Genomic DNA, 15484 nt, shown 5'->3' with positions numbered 1-15484 from the left:
TAACCGACTTGAGCCACCCAGGCGCCCCTGGTTTTTCTTTTAACTGAAAGCCATGATTTAAGATTTCTCTTGTCTACATGTGTTGAATTACTATTTGAGGGTACTGTTGGCTATCTGATATATACTGTAAATATATTCATACAGCAAATCATATGCGTATAAGGTAAATAAAATGCATCCTTCTGTTTATAGCCCACCAAATACAGGCCGTACGGCAACAGTCTTTGAAGTAAGGTAACTGTCACGAGTGAAAAATTCAGGCACCTAAAGACGTTAACAATACTGTATAGTATTGTAGTTACCGTCACGCAAAACTCAGAGTTAGCCAAGAGGTTTCTCTGTGACCAAGTACAACTCAAGACTGTTTTCTTGTAAAATCTCTGAAACTCATAATTGACTTACATGTCCAATATCCTTCAGAAAAGCCCCATAAAGCTTGATTACCTGGTAGAGTTGTTTTTACCCCCTGCCTGAAGAGTAGCAATGCTGGTTTCACCACTCAGAACTTGCGGAATGATTACTGCAGTCTCAGCAGCCTGAGTACCGAAATTGTAGTCATGGGTCAACGGGAACCACAGAAATTCTCAGTCCAGACTTCTTACCCTCGGAGCTATTTAGACAGGGCAGTGGGTGGGACAGGTATACACACGGGCAAGGGCCAGACGTTGTTTCTAAAGCCAGTGTCATTCCTAAGACAATCTGGGGAAATTGCAGCCACAGAATTTCAGAGTCAGAACATAACTTAATCATCCAGCAGCTCCCTCCTTTTATAGAGACCCGAGAGTGACTTGTTTATGAAGATTCCCTGCCCTTCCTCCGGTGCTGTGTTACATATGTGTGTTTTGGGGGTAGAATTTAGCTTTTGCTTACAGAATATGAAAGATCTGACGTCATCAAATTATCAAAGCATAGCATCACAAATAAATCGCAGCCGTTAAAACTATCAACTCAAGGGCTGATGGGGGAGCATCGTTAAGGCAGGGTCAGGGCACTAACACCTGAATCCACTGGGCAGTTTTAACGTCACCAAGAAAGAAATACCCCGATATTATACGTTTCCTGATGCCATGCAATACGAAATACACATTACCGCCCACGGGAAATTCTTGTCAGAAAAATCAAGCCTGAATACGATCAAGGCTCTAGATCTAACTACCGGTTGAAGGGAAAGAGAGAGGATAGAAGGTTATATTAAACCCCACCACAGGGACACAACGGGCCAAATCCAGACTGAAAAATTCTACAGAATGGATGACCCAGTTTCCTCAACAACAACAAAGTAAGAAGAAGAGTAGAGAAAGAAATCAGAAAAGAGAGAGGGAGGATTTTTGTATATTAAAAGAAACATAAGAGATAGTAATCAAATGTAACCTGCACCTTGACTATCTCTTGATTCAAACAAACAAAAATGACAAAAGCCTTTTCTCGCACAATCAAGGAAATTTGAACACTGGCTGACGTTAGACAATATTAAGTTTCTATTCTTACTAATTTTAGGTGTGTATCTTTTAGAGATACAGGCAGGAGTATTTCCAGATTAAATAACATAATGTCTGAGATTTGCTTTGAAGTTCTCTAGCTAGGGACAGGGGCGTGGGTTGTATAGATGAAAGAAAATTTGATCCATGTTGGTAATTATTGAAGCCAAGTGACAGATACTCATCACGCTATTTTCTCTACTTTTATGTGTGTTTGAAAATCTTTGTTAAAAAGGTGAAAATAAAAAGTAAGATAAACACAATACGAATGATAGGCTGTACACATACATTCTGTGCCATTTTTTTTTTTGTAGGATTAAAAGGATCATTTAGTTGGTGATGTTTCTATTTAAAGTTATAGTCCTACATCTTTACTGAACAGCATCCAAACATTGCTTGACAGGTGGTATCTCTGACAGGTCTCTATTCTGAACTTTGCATCATGATAATCCTTTAGCCTGTACGTCCCTCCCATTGAAGGTCTTGAAGGGCAGAGAGGCTATATCTTCCTCTCCCTGGTCCATAGAACAGTGTTTGATCTGCGCCAGATACAGAAATGGATTTTCAGGAGAAACATTTTTCTCATTTGCACCTGTAACCACAATTTTATTTATGTTGACATGCAAATCTGTCCTTGGTGGTGGTGATGTCATTCTGCCCTTACCAAAAATGGAAAACAGTGTTAAAAAGAATCAAAAAAGAGTAATCCAATCCTCTTCCATAGCTCCCCACCTTCTGCCCACCAACCTTTGATTTCTAAGCTTTCCTTCGTAATAATTACTTACAAAAATCATTACTATGTATTTGCCTTGGAACTTTTCCAGATTTCCAATCTTACTCAAGCTGAAATTTTTAAAATCAAGATCCTTCTACAAACTGTTCCAACAACTTCTGACTATATTATGCCTCACCGTTCATAAAGAAAACTCTGATTCAATGCAGGGGAAAAGAATTTCTGATCACTTATTTAGGACATTGTTCAAGTACCAGTCACATAAGCTTTTCCTATTCAGCTACCTGAAAACCTTCATTTCTTTCTTTCCACATTGGGATTCAAACACTACTAATTTACTTCTTGAAATTGAAAAGGAAAAAGGGGGTGTGGTTGATTGTCTGAAAAGATAGCTACCAATAATTCTTCGCATTCCTGGCTGCTCCTTCCATCAAGGGGTGGAGTGTATTTTCCCTCCTTTCGAAACAGGGTTGATCTTGTGACTTATTTTGATCAATGGAATGTTATGAAAATGTTATTCTGCCGGTTCCAGGCTAAAGTCTTAAAAGCCCTGGCAGCTTCTGCTTTCACCCTTTTTGGAGCCCTGGGCTGAAGATGAGGAAGTCTAGCTAGCCTACTGGATGTGGAAGAGCAGCAATGTCCCAGCTAACAGGGAGCATCAAGTTCCTAGACATGAGTGGGGCCATCTTGGTTCCTCTAGACTTGATTTGAGCCCAGCTGACACTGTATGGATCAGAGACAAGCCATTCTCATTGAACCTTGCCCCAATAGAAGGTCCACAGAATGGTTGTCACTATTTTGGTGGGTAATTTGTTATAGCCATAGATAATGGATATAAAGGGGGAAGGTGAAATCTTGTGTTCAGCATATTCCTTGTTTGAGCCTAAAATGCTAATTTCTATTTGCTTTGCCTATCAAAATTCTACCCATCTTCAGAACTACCCAAAGGTCTCAAAAGTTCAAGAGAATGGTGTTTCCAGGTTATTTCTTACCCAGAGCCAGGACAGAGTAGGTTTGAGATGGGCCTGGAACACATTGTCCCAGAAAATTTTCCATATGCCAGGAAGTAAGGAAGTGCCTTCCAAAATTATAGGGGTATATCCTAAGAACACAGATGCCAGCTTGAAGGGGTTCCCAGTGGCCAAAGCTGGGACAATTCACCCATCAAAATCATTAAATCCAATAATGAATTAGAAACCATTTAAAAAAAATCATTATTATCAGATTATAAGAGACAAGGAGAGGAAAAGGGAAAGAAAAAGATCAGTCAATCAATCAATCAGTCAAAAATGGGTGAGAAGGCGGGAGGGCTTACTTTTACACCAGAATGTGCTACTCTTCACCATTTGCGGTGAGAGTGCATCTTGCCACCATTATGCTCAAGATTGACTCCAGTAATCAGTGGCTGTTAAGTTTAAGGGAAATATTGATGAGGAGCGGGATATTTGCAAGGTCTTAATGTGTCACCTTCTAATAAAATTATTTATTAGTTGTAAGGGAGGAAACTAAACATTACAGAGTGGAGATATTGGGTAACCACTTGACCAGGTGATCAAAATTCACATCACCTAAGAGGGATAGACTGATAACATGCCCAAAGAATGCTAAACGGCGTAATGCAGTATGACCTCAATCCAATCACAAAAGAAATGTCAGGTAAGCACAAAAATGAGGAGTACTGTACTTAAAAAAAGAAAAGTTGGTGGAAGCTAGAACTGTAGTCTCCCAAAGCGTCAAGGTCATGAAAAACAAAGAAAGGCTGTGGAAATGTCCTGGATTGAACAAGGCTAAAGAGACCTGAAAAGCCATCGTGATCCTTGACCCAGGACTGGGTCCTGTACTGGGAAAAATGCCCTAAGATTAAGAAATGCCATTAGATCATCTAGTAAAATTGAAGTATGGGGGCGCCTGGGTGGCGCAGTCGGTTAAGCGTCCGACTTCAGCCAGGTCACGATCTCGCGGTCCGTGAGTTCGAGCCCCGCGTCGGGCTCTGGGCTGATGGCTCAGAGCCTGGAGCCTGTTTCCGATTCTGTGTCTCCCTCTCTCTGCCCCTCCCCCGTTCATGCTCTGTCTCTCTCTGTCCCAAAAATAAATAAAAAACGTTGAAAAAAAATTAAAAAAAAAAAAAATTGAAGTATGGATGATAGATGAGAGATTAGATAAATGCATTACATATTAATATAATTTATGAAGTTGATAACCATATTTTGGTTATTTAAGAGAAAAACCCTAATCTTAAAAAGTACACACTAAAGTTTTTAGGGGTAATGGGCCGTAATGTATGTAACTTATCTCAAATTATTCAGGAAAAAAATGCGTGTATAAAATGAATGAACGAAGGAAGAAAGAAAAACAGCAGAGTCTGACAAAAGGGTACACAAGTGTGCTTGGTACAATTTTTGTATTTGTAATTATTTTCAGGCTGAAATTATTTCCAAACAAAAAGTCAGCAAGCAGTTCTGCTGTTCTGAGATGGAGTCCATGAAACCATTTCTCCATCTTCGAACCTAAACTATCTCCCTTCCCATCTCTGAACACCTGTAGCACTTTACTGTTTTGTTATTGGGTTTTTAAAGTTTATTTATTTTGATAAATAAAGTTTCTTTATTTTGACAAATAAAGCGCAAGCAGGGGAGGGGCAGAAAGAGAGAGAGAGAGAGAGAGAGAGAGGGAAAGAGAGAATCCCCAGCAGGCTCTACGCTGTCAGCACAGAGCCCCACGCAGGGCTCGATCTCAGGAATCACGAGATCATGACCTGACCCGAAATCAAGAGGCAGATGCTTAACTGACTGAGTCACCCAGGTGCCCTTTTCGTTACCGTTTTTTTGATCCTCACATGCGGCCTTGCATTATTACTCAGTTGTTTCAGGCTGATTCGGGTATGGAAGAATGCATTTCATCTTCCCCAGTGCATGTGAAGTCCTTGGCACACTCTTTGTAACCCTCATGTCCTCGACGGAACATTGGCACAGAGTAGATGCCCTGTCATCTGGAAAGGGCTCTGGCCAGGAAGACTTGGTTTCACACCTCTGCTCTGCCACTCAACTGCTCTGTGAACTTGGGCAAATTAATGTACGTCTCTGTGTCTCCACGTTTCCATTTGTTTAACTGGAGGACTATAGGTGGCTTTTCCTGTTTTAAAGCTAGTGGTTACAATTTTTTGCTTTATGTTGAAGTAACTTTATATTCTAGAAGTAGCATGTAAAAAAATAAAGAGTTAAAATACTAGTTTCTACGGGCACCTGGGTGGCTCAGTCGGTTAAGCGTCTGGCTCTTGATTTTGGCTCAGGTCATGATCTCACAGTTCATGAGTTCGAGCCCCACATTGGGCTCTGTGCTGGCAGTGCAGAGCCTGCTTGGGATTCTCTCTCTCTCCTTCTCTCTTCCCCTTTCCCCCCTTAAGCTGTCTCTGTCTCTTTCAGGATAAATAAATAAACTTCAAAAAATGCAATAATTTTGGGAGTTCAAAGTCCTAAAAGTGACATTTTGAGCACTTTTGTTGAACCGTATGTAGATCCTTCTACTTGTTTCACTTCGGTGACATTTTTTTCTTTACCACGAATACGGCAATAATTGTGGACTGAAGCACTAAGAAAGCAGATTTCCCTGAATGGTCTTTTTCAGCAGTTAAATTGGTTTTATATGTTTCCACATTCTACCCAGCTTCCCCATGGTTAATAAAACACACTGGTAACATAGTTAGTGGAGGTGATTAAGTGTGTCTGATGCCCTCAGCAGTCTGATGTTCATTTAATAATTTTTCATTTCTTACTTTATTACTGATGCTAATGGTCTTGAGCAGAAGCCCATAGAAATTCAGTCTTCTTTCTTTCTCCCACTCAGGGCCAAAAATTGCTCAGTTTTCAGATTGAAGCTATAAGAAGTCTCATTCAAATACACTTTTGTTACTGAAAGATTAAAATAATGGACCTAAAAAAGAGTCCCTCTCTTTTACCGATTGAAGGATGTTCTCTCTTTTAATTTGATCGTTGCCTATTTCATAGCTAACCAATCTCCCATCATATTAGAATTTTAAAAGGTATCAGCTGTTTTTGAAAATATTTTGATCCATTGGCACAGTATCAAAGTATACTTTAAGTTTTATTTATATGTAGAAACAAAATTGCAGCTAATAAAAATTTATGTTGAGCATCATGCTTTGCAATTGTCAAAACTCCCATAATGCGTATGACAATTAAGTGAAAGGTGTGTGTGCACTGAGGTCAGACACATAGTAAAGAGGGTTTGCAGTCCGTGGAAACACCGTTAGATGTGTCTCTCTGATCTCTTCAGAAAGACAAATATTTCGTGATTAAACAGTAACTAAGTCAGTTCTATAACTGTATAACTAATGTATAACTATGACTATAGTATAACTATAATAACTAATGTCTATTAATTTCATGCACTTCATATGAATTTGTAAATATTTTCAAAACACTCACTTAGTGCCCAGTTATATCCGTGAATTGGTTTCATCCTGATTTTGTCATCTGTGGAAGTTTTAAAGGCGAAAGTTGGGATTCCTAAAATATCTAATACTGGGACCATTCATGCTAATTTTGCTTATCCATTCAGGTTGAATCAGATTTATTTAATTCTCCAGTTGGGAACATTGTGCTGAATGAGAGTAGTTATGACCTCAGAAGAAATATTGTCCTGCATAATTCTGTATCACCTCCGAGACCTAGTTTTCTTCCACTATATTACTGTGTTTGTGTTTTATGTTGGTTAATTGACCTTATATTGGGAATAATGGCACAAACTTTCCACAAATGACCTGTTGTTTGCATTATACTTTTAAACATTTTTATTTATGTATTTATTTGTTTGCTTGTTTGTTTATGAGAGAGAGAGAGTACACGAGTGTGGGAGGGGGCAGAGAGATAGAGAGAATCTTAAGAAGGCTCCGCCTGAGTGGTTGTGATTCTACAATCCTGGGATCATGACCTGAGCCCAAATTAAGAGTCAGATGCTCAACTGACTGAGCCACCTAGGTGCTCCCCCCCCCATTGTACTTTTTGAAGGTTGACAGGAATTTTATCTTGTGCCATAGCTCTTACAGGTATCAAAATGGTCAGTGGTGAAAATATTGTTCAGAATTTCTACCTTGCCAGCAGCATAGAGTGATGGTCCATTTCACTCTATCATTGTTACTTCTTTAAATACAATTTTTTACTTTGTGAGTATGATATCTTGGGGAAGAAATGCTTGATATATAGTATATATACCACATACATTATATAAAATATATATACATATATATATATATTCAAATATATTACACAGACCATCAAATGGGACCGCTGCCTGAAGTCAAAGATGTATTTCACTTTCTACAGGGATACCATTGAAGGGGGAGAAGTAATATTATGTGAAATTCATGTCCATGTTATAACCCACTGCCCACATCTGCAAAAGCAGTATTGGTTTCTCTAAAAGTCATTGATTTTCAATACATTGATGAGTTTATAACTCGCCCTCCTCCTTTTGAATAAAGTATGTGTCGTCTCTAGAAATCTAAGAGGTATTTCAACTCCGAAGTCTAGGGTCTTACTATTGTATGCCATACATTTTAAGATGAAGATTAATTTTTTTCCACTAAATTGTTTGCCTGCCTGACAGAATGTCGACACCTCAAATCTTGACAAACATCTGAATTCAGAATAGGTTTATACTTTCACTTCTCAATAGGAACAAATCAAGCCTTGGAAAGGTTATTGTAAGTTTGTCTAATTCATACACTTAAGAATTATCTTTGTAAGAAAGGCTTAATTCCTAAATATAACTTCGGAAAGTTGGTAAACTTGGTTCAAAACTTAAATCTTGGTTCAATACTTAAATCTGAACATTGTTCATTTGTAACTTGAAGTATTTTAAATTTTAAAGATGCATATATGTCTGTTTCTGTTTTCCTTTTCTAAATAAACCGTAATTCTTAACAACTATTCCAACTGTACAAATATTAATTTGGGGTTGGGTATACTAGGTTTGGAATTTAGGTTTGGGAACTGCTGATGGGTGAATTCATGTGTTTTGATATGGTGCTATGTCTTACGATATGTAAAGTTGGCTAATTTAATGGACACTAAATCCCATTAAAACACAGTTCATACGGATACTTTAACATGTGTAAGCATGACTCTTAGTGATATTTATTTGGTGTTCTTAATTAGTCATGCTATTTTACCATGTTGAGTCAGATTCTCCTCGTATGTGTCATGAAATCCACTATTTCGGTAACAACAGCTGCCCAGCAGGCTTTAAGAATTAAGTTTGCTTTTTACTTTGGAAACATTGAATATTTAGGGTTGATAAAGATGTGACTGTGAGTTGAGTGCTGATACTGTGAAAACCAGAAACATGAAGTGGATGTCTTACCTCTTCACGTTCTCACTTACATTTCACAAGTGGTTGATTCAGTAATTATGTCAACAGTGCAACATAGTGAGTTAGTTGATGGGTGTGCCACCTTTGGCCACGCATCTGGGTGTGTTGGGAGTGATTGTGTTCTTTTGTTGTACAAATTCCTTTTCTCGCAACATGACATGTTTTAATGTGTAAAACATTTCATTATTATCTCATTTCGCTACTTTTATTCATTGCAAGAATTTGCAGTGAGGGATGTGTATAATTTTCGTGACCGATCTAATAAAAAATGTGTGAAGGAAGGAAACCAGTGAATTAGGAAGATAAAGTTGAGAAAGTGTTATATGAGACAAAGAGCCGGAAAATAGAAAAAAAATTCAACGAGAGGATCAATTCAGGAAGTCCAAGAGCTTACAAGTAAGAATTCCATAAAGAGAGAACAGAGAGAATGAAGCAGACAAACTATCAAAGATCTCAGAGAATTTTCCGGAATTGAAGGTGACGTGTGTTTCTAGAAATGCATGGGCCCCCAAAATACCCAGGACGAGAAATAGAAAAGACCCCCAAGACACGTCACTAAAATTTCAGAACGTTGGGGCCCCTGGGTGGCTCAGCTGGTTAAGTGTCCGGCTTCGGCTCAGGTCATGATCTCACGGTTCGTGAGTTCGAGCCCCGCGTTGGGCTCTGTGCTGACAGCTCGGAGCCTGGAGACTGCTTTGGATTCTGTGTCTCCCTCCGTCTCTGCCCCTACCCTGCTCATGCTCTGTCTCTCTCACTCTCAAAAATGAATAAATGTTTAAAAAAATTAAAATTTCATAATGTTAATGATAAAAAGAATATCCAGGAGCACCTGGGTGGCTCAGTTGGTCAAGCGCTCTACTCTTGATTTTGGCTGAGGTCATGATCTCTCGGTGAGATCGGGCCCCACATTGGGCTCTGCACTGTTGGCACCCAGCCTGCTTGAGATTCTCTCTCTCTCTCTCTCTCTCTCTCTGTCTCTCTCCCCTCCGCTGAGTGTACTTTCTCTCTCTCTCAAAATAAATAAACTTAAAAAAAAAATAGGAATATCCCAAAAGTTTCCAGGTAAAGAAAAAGAATAAAAAAAAAAAAAAAAAAAAAAAAAACAGGTCATGTACAAAGAATCAGCATCATTGGAACTTATAATAAAATAATAAAATGGAACAATGCCTTTGAAATTCTAAGTGCAAAAAGGTTTCAACCTAAAATTCCAGACCCAGCTTTGGCAGATGTTACAGACAGGTGCACTCAGCAGCCACCCGCCCTCTTTCCTCTTCCGAAGCACCTTCCTCTGCTTTAAATACTCCAAAGCTAAAGCCGTACTTCCCAGGTTCCCTTGCAGCAAAAGTGCTGTTTTTTACAAAGGTCCCATCAAGCACGCCCACCAATAGGGGCCTCGGAACGTGGAGACGGCTGACATACTAGCCACGCTGGGTATCAGATATGCTGTGGCATCTGTGGCAAAGGCTGTGGTATCTTAGTGTTTCTCAACCTTTTTTCTTTTTTATGATTGCTCCCCCGAGGGGCCTTTTTAGACATTTCCCCCCTAATTACAACCACCTATGAAATTCTAATACTACAGATATACTGTATATCCATTTATGTGCTGCGTATATGTATATTTTCTATTTTAAAAGAATGAGTGTTTTTGTCCCGCCCATTCCCTCCCCAAACAATTTGTGCCCCTTTCGGGGCAATATTGTTCTTGCCGAGAAAGCATGTATTGCACGGTCCCTAGAATCCTAAGTATCAAACAGCACGTGGTAGTGGCAGTGGCAGCTGGATTGTTATTTGAACAGCCAACTGGTGTGATCGCGTGTCGTTCCTGGCTGTGTAACATCCGGGTGTTCTGCTACGGGAGAACGATGAAAGAAATCCTTCCACGACACCAGAGGAAAATGCTAAGCCGAAGGCTTGCTTTGGGGCTCAGAAAGCAGCCAGTCCAAAATGGAGCAGGAGAAGGGAGGGTGCCGGGGCACCTGGGGAAGCACAGAACCGAAAGCTTACCCCCTGCTTTCAACCATGCTGATGGGTGTTTTAGGGTTGTGTACTCAGATTTGGGGATGAATTAGTGACAGTTACACAGAAAACTGAATGAAGGAAAAGAAAGTGAATGTGAACTCCTGGAAAAACACAAAGTCGTGGGGAAATGGAAACATAATCACAGTATATATACTAGGGGACTCATCTTTGAACAGTATTTATGAGGGAGGTTATAATATGGAAACTCTGAACATTTCTTTAACCCACAGTAGTGATATAATTATTTGGGGAGGATAGGGTTGAGGGAAGGGTGGGAAAAGAGCTGTATTCTCATCATCCATAATAATGTGGTCAATGTATAATGTCTAAAATGAGAAAGTCTTGAAATAGCAGTATAAACTTTTTTTTTTTTTTTTAAGTAAATTCAGGGGCACCTGGGTGGCTCAATTGGTTAAGCATCCAAACCTTGATTTCTGCTCAGGTCATGATTTCATGGTTCATGAGATCAAGTCCTGCATCAAGCTCTGGCTTGGGATTCTCTCTCTACCTCTCTCTCTCTCTCTTTCTCAAAATAAATAAATAAACTTTTAAAAAAAGTAAATTCAGAGGACAATAGAACAGTTTTCTAAACTTTTTTAAACATTTATTCATTGAAAAAAAATTTTTTTTAACATTTATTTCCTTTTGAGACTGAGAGAGACAGAGCATGAACAGGGGAGGGTCAGAGAGAGAGAGAGGGAGACACAGAATCTGAAACAGGCTCCAGGCTCTGAGCTGTCAGCACAGAGCCCCACACGGGGCTCGAACTCACAAACCGCGAGATCATGACCTGAGCCGAAGTCAGACGCTTAACCGACTGAGCCACCCAGGCGCCCCAACATTTATTCATTTTTGAGAGACAAGAGACATGGCACGAGTGGGGAGGGGCAGAGAGAGAGAGGGAGACACTGAACCTGAAACAGGCTCCAGGCTCCGAGCTATCAGCACAGAGCCCGATGCCGGGCTTGAACTCATAAACCGCAAGGTCATGACCTGAGCCCAAGTCGGACGCTTAACTGACTGAGCCACCCAGGCACCCCCAGAACAGTTGTAAGAATTGCAAATGTTGACCATGGGAAGTAAAAATCAGGAGTGGGGAGAAGTAGGACAGGGAACCTTCCTTTCTTGTTAAAGTCTTAGATTGCTATTTGATTTTTAACTTGTACATGTAGTGCCATTTATGTACAGATAAATGAAGTGAAATTCAAAAAATAGAAACAAACAAACAAACAAAAAAAGCCTGCATTGTTCTAAGACCTCGTCACTGCTTCTTTTTTCATTTTCTCCCTGGATGATCTTGTGAATATTTTTCTATATTGCTTTTTCTTCATAGAAGTCCTCAGATATAGCATTCCTTTGCAAAGACTTTAGATATGCATATTATTTATAGGTTTTGATCTAAATGAACCTCTTAAAACTGAACACTGTGGTAAACGAATTCCCTTTCCTCCCTACATTCTCTTCCTGGTCCCAATATTCTATCATTTGAATGGTATATTGGCCAATACTGGCTTTCAAATGCAGGATCTCAAAGTTGGCAGATTTCTGATATTTGTAGGAAACCACATTTATCAGAAGCATAGAAGAATACAATATCTTTATATACATATATAATCAAGAATTTACTCAGAGCATTTCATTTTTTTATGTTTATTTATTTATTTTGAGAGCCAGAGAGAGAGAGAGTGAGCTTGTGAGTGTGCGAGCAGGGGAGGGGCAGAGAGAGAGGGAGAGAGGGAATCCCAAGCAGGTCCCATGCTGTCAACACAGAGCCTGTCGTGAGGCTTGAACTCTCAAACTGTGAGATCACGAGCTGAGCCAAAATCAGGAGTCTGTCACTTAACCAACTGAGCCACCCAGGTGTTCCAAAGCGCTTCATTTTGATTTCATTTAAATAACAATGAATCTAATAATGTTAGTTTTCATAGTTATCATTACTAATTTAGCACTAGTGAATCTAGTTATTTTGACATAGAAAAAGGGTTACGGGTTGACTATTTGTAAATCTGAATGATGATAAGACCTAAATTACTTGTTCTGGTATAAGCGTCAGCATCTGTGACTTGTTTCTGTATTTGCTTAATTAAAATGAAGTTGTTAACAAAATGAGACCCTAGTGCAATGGTTCTTAAACTTCAGTGTGTGCTTGGGAATTACCCTTGGACACTGGTAAAATACAGATACAAGGGCCCTAACTTTTAAATCCTTCCCTTGTCCCCTCTCTCTTTCTCCTTCTCCTTTTTCTTCTTCAAATTCTGATTATTTATGTGTTTGGTATTGTCCAGAAATCTGGATTTTAAACAAGTGTCCTGGGTGATTCTGGTTAAGCCGCTGAGATGCACTGACTTGTTGGGTTGTATCAGACATATTTGAGTTGGTTTTCTTTTTCTTTTAATTTATTTCTCAATGACACTCAAGCAACTCCATAGGGAACAGTTTTAAGTGCTCTCTCAGATAAGTATCTAGGGACCAGAGGCTGAATGTGTTTTACGCGAAGAGGAATAGAGTAGCTTTTTGCAATAAGATCAAATTCCTGGCTCCCGTCCTAGAATAATATAAGATCATTTCATTGGTTACCAGTTGGATGCTGACCAAGAAAAACAAAAACAAAAACGATAAGTATTTGTGGATTCAGAGAGATGATATTTAAAGAAATAGTATACAGAGGATGAAATCTACTGGCACCTGGACTTTTCAACATAATCACTCAGAGTCATAATTTTTAAATGTCTTGCAAAATGATACTCCAAATTATAAATTGTACATTCATCTGCTTAGTTCTCCATGAAATCCTTGTATTAATTACTATTTGCCTTTGTCTTCATATTTTCTACTGTGTAGGTTGTAAAGGCTTGGAATAGACACCGATGGTTAAAACCAAAATAATCCAATTTACAACAGTATATTACAGCACTTATGAAGAAGATAAAGTTTAAAAATAGGTGTCCTCTTATCAATTTCTGTGAATATAAAGCTCTGTAAATGCTTTCAGGTGAGGTAGGCCAGGACTAAGTGATTAGTCACTTAATGTTCTCAGCAATCCTAAAATTTGTATGGAACCATAAAAGACCCCCAATGGCTAAAGCAACCTTGAAAAAGAAAAAAAAAAAAAAACAGGGGGCATTACAATTCAAGTTATATTACAAAGATGTAGTGATCAAAACAATATGGTACCGGCACAAAAATAGACACACAGATCAATGGAACAGAATAGAGACTCCAGAAATGAACCTATAATTATATGGTCAATTAATCTTCAACGAAGTGGGAAAGAATATCCGATGAAACAAAGACTATGTCTTCAACAAATGGTGTTGGGAAAACTGGACAGCAACATGCAAAAGAATGAAACTGGACAACTTTTCATACACCATACACAAAAACAAATTCCAAATGGATAAAAGACCCAAATGTGAGACCTGAAACCATAAAAATCCTGGAAGAGAACACAGGCGGTAACTTCTTTGACATCAGCCATAGTTAACTTCTTTCTAGATATGTCTCCTGGGGCAAGGGAAACAAAAGCAAAAATAAACCATTGGGACCACATCAAAATAAAAACTTCTGCACAGCAAAGGAAATAATCAACAAAACTAAAAGGCAACCATGGAATAGGAGAAGATATTTGCAAATTATATATTTGATAAAGGGGTATTATCCAAAATATATAAAGAACTTATAAAGATCAACACCCACAAGATGAGTAATCTAATTAAAAATGGACAAAAGACATGAATAGACATCTTTCCAGAGAAGACTTCCAGATGGCCAACAGACACATGAAAAGATGTTCAACATCACTGATGATCTGGGAAATGCATCAGAACTACAATGGAATATCACCTCACACCGGTCAGAATGGCTGAAATCAACAACACAAGAAACAATAGGTAAGGGTGTGGAGAAAGGGGAACTCTCTTGAACTATTAGTGGGAATGCAAACTAGTGCAACCATTGTAGAAAACAGTATGGAATTTCCTCAAAAAGTTAAAACTAGAACTACCCTACGATGCAGTAATTGTACTACTGGGTATTTACCCAAAGAATATGAAAACATTAATTACAAGGGATACATGCACCCCACTATTCATAGCAGCATTATCTACAATAACCAAATTATGGAAACAGCCCAAGTGTCCCTCAGTTGATGAATGGATAAAGAAGAGGTGTATATATATATATATATATATACACACGCATATGTACATTTGTACATATGTGTATACACACACACACACACACACACACACACACACACACACTGGAATATTACTCAGCCATCAAAAAGAATGAAATCTTGCCATTTACAATGACATGGATGGAGCTAGGGAGTATGATGCTAAGCAAAATAAGTCAGTCAGAGAAAGACAAATACCGTATGATTTCACTCCTGTGTGGAATTTAAGAAACTAAACAAATGAGCAAAGGGGAAAAAGAGAGAGAGAAACAAGCCAAGAAAAACTCTTAAGTATAGACAACAAACTGATGATTGCCAGAGGGGAGGTGGGTAGGGGAATGGGTTAAATAAGTGATGGGGATTAAGGAGTGCACTTGTGATGAGCACCAGGTGATGTATAGAAGTGCTGAATCACTACATTGTACACCTGAAACTGATAAGACACTGTAAGTTAACTATACTGGAATTTGTTTTAGAGTGAGAGAGAGAATGCACACGCATGCACATGAGCAGGGGAGGGGCAGAGGGAGAGAGAGAGAGAATCCCAGCCAGGCCCCATGCTCAATGTGGAGCCCGACGTAGGGCCCAATCCCATGACCCTGGGATCTTGACCTGAGGTTGAAATCAAGAGTCAGACACTCAACCAACCGAGCCACCCACGTACCCCTTAACTAACTGGAATTTAAA

Source organism: Panthera onca, chromosome A3 (assembly GCF_046562875.1).
Source record: "Panthera onca isolate mPanOnc1 chromosome A3, mPanOnc1 haplotype 2, whole genome shotgun sequence".
NCBI classification, from domain to species: domain Eukaryota; kingdom Metazoa; phylum Chordata; class Mammalia; order Carnivora; family Felidae; genus Panthera; species Panthera onca.
Note: the sequence above shows the minus strand (reverse complement) of the source record.